A 2,523-nucleotide genomic window follows, 5' to 3' on the forward strand; every position below is an offset into this window, starting at 1 on the left:
GAGCCGAAACCGCCTACGTGTGAGTCATCTGGGAAGGGCCTTGAGCCACGCTCTGTCCCAGGGGCCTTTCCTGTGTGATGTGTCTCTCTCGCGACAAGCCCGTGAGGAGGAGGCGCAGGACGGAACGTCGGCGCAGGCCCTGACCTACGGAAGGGTCTGGCCCCGGTCACGGCCACGTGAGCTCTGCCGCTCGCGGCCGGTGTTTAGAATCGGCCTGACGGACAAAGCCCACCCGAGTGACTCGGCGCCCGTGGACTCGGCCGGGAGGTGGGGACACACGTGCCGTCACGGGCTCTCTCACCGAGGTGAGAGCTAGAAGGATAATCAACGAAAGGATTCAAATAATAATGACGACGTGTCCATCGATGCAGGAGGAGGTCGCGGGAAGAGGCAGGAAAGAGGCGAATCCTAAATTCCATGGCAGGGACATAATACGTAACATCTAAATTTGATCAATCAAGGAAAACAGCAATAAAATCACATCGTGTACGGCGATAACCACCAAAACGGGAGCAGAGTCGTCTCCGGGGACGAAGGCTTGGCCAGGAAGAGAAATTTCTTATAAGCTCTTCCGTGTTACGTGTCTATTTAAAAAAATGATATGCATCTGTTTATTTGATAACAATAAAAGGGAACGTTTAAATATTTCTTTAAGTATCTAGCCCGATGTTACCCAAACCACGTTCAACAAACGTTTAGAACTGAATAAACTGTTAATTGGTCCCAGGGGAAAAACATTTTGTCGGCGAAAATGGTCGAGAGCTGCCGCAGGCCGTGCCACCCTGAGAGAGTCCCAATGTGCCTGTGTCATTAAGGGCTTTGAAAGGTCCGGCGTTAAAAAGAACAGCTCCATTCCGTGTGACCGGGTTTGGCGGGTCAAGTCCGACGGAGCCCTGTCCCCAAAGTGGATGAGGGTGTGGCCTCGGACAGCGCCTCGTGGCCCACAGTGGAGTAAACAGGGACCCCTAAAGAGACACGGACAAGGCGTGATCCTCGAAACCGCCGGATGCGTCTTTATGTGGCAAAAGGGTCTCTGCAGATGTAATTAAGGTAAGGACGTTGAGATGAGGTCACAGGTGTCCTTAGAAGGGGAAGGGAGACAGAGAAGACAGGGCCGTGTGGTGACAGAGACACTGGCCGTGATGGGCGTCCAGGCCAAGGAACCCTGACTGCAGGTGGCCGGGAGCCGGGCAGGCAGCAGGGGACGGATCGTCCCTCGGGGCCTCCGGAAGGACCCAGCACCGCCAGGACCGCAGGCTTCTGCCCTCCCCGCAGCGAGAGAGGACCTTTCTGCCGTGTTAAGCCACCCAGTTTGCAGTCATTTGCTAGGACGGCCGCAGGAAGTGAGCACGCCGCCCGGCCTCACACGGGGTCCACGTGGTGACCCACGGGTCACACGCACTGCACCCGGCATGCCAGATGCGCACGACGGCTGGTCTCATCAATCGGGTCTCGGATTTGGGGCTGGGGCTGGGGGGTGGGTAACAACCCATATTCAGACTCTGCCTTGCTTCCTAGAAGCCCCAGGCCCTCGTTGGGGGCTTATTCTTCTCTGGGGGGTCCTTCTGCTTGCACCTCTGGGACGCCCAGGGGGTGGGTGTGACGTGTGCTGGGCTGCGGCGGATTACAGCACCCACGGGACGGGCTGCTGGTGACGGGCGGCCGGGAGCGGGAGGTGGGGAAGGCACAGTGTGACCACGTGTCCAGGACACAGCTCCGGGCCTGTCCAGTCGTCAGCAGCTCAGCACTCCAGGGGAACACGAACCCGGTGACTGGCCCTGGGGACGTGGCTGTGACAAGGACAGACAGGGTCCTCCCCTCTGTTCTCTATACCCCTGTCAGCCTGCTCCAGGAGGGGAGGCGGCCGATAAACCGTCCACGGACAGACAGACAGACACAGCACCGTGGCACTGTGCTCCACGCGGACACCGAGCAGCGCCGGCGTCCGGCAGGGCTGGTCTCTGAGTGGTGACAGTCAAGTGGCACCCGGGAGGCGGACGAGGAGCAGCCAGGGGACTGGAGACGGGTGGGGACAGCACGCTCCCGGCTCAGGCCCGAGGGCGTCTGCGTGGGACCGTGTCCACTGACGTCGGTCGTGTGAGGAAATGAACTGGGATCGCCTAAGCTCGAGCATGCGCCCCGGGGGCTGTCACAGGCTGACGTCACCACACGGCACGCAGCCTCCGGAACATTCCGGCGTGCTCTTTTGCGAGAAGGGCAAATAATGTGAATATTAGAAAAACAGTTCTGACCTCATGGCTCCGGGGAAGGGTGCCAGGCCCTTAAAGGTGTCCCTGGGCCTTACTCTGCCACCAAGCTGCTAGGGACTGGCCTGGGGTGCTGTGGCCGGCCGGGCCGGGCCGGTGCCAGGGGAGCCGGGCGCATGGCAGGCACCACGGGACAGGGCCCATCCAGCTCAGGAGTGACGCTGACCCCGGATTGCACAGCCCTGAAGGGAGCTCAGCGCCCCCTGAGCCAGGGTGCCCCCACCTACGTGGCCCACGCGGCGGCCCCCACTTCCAG

The sequence above is a fragment of the Pteropus vampyrus genome, unplaced genomic scaffold (assembly GCF_000151845.1).
Source record: "Pteropus vampyrus isolate Shadow unplaced genomic scaffold, Pvam_2.0 Scaffold355, whole genome shotgun sequence".
NCBI lineage: Eukaryota > Metazoa > Chordata > Mammalia > Chiroptera > Pteropodidae > Pteropus > Pteropus vampyrus.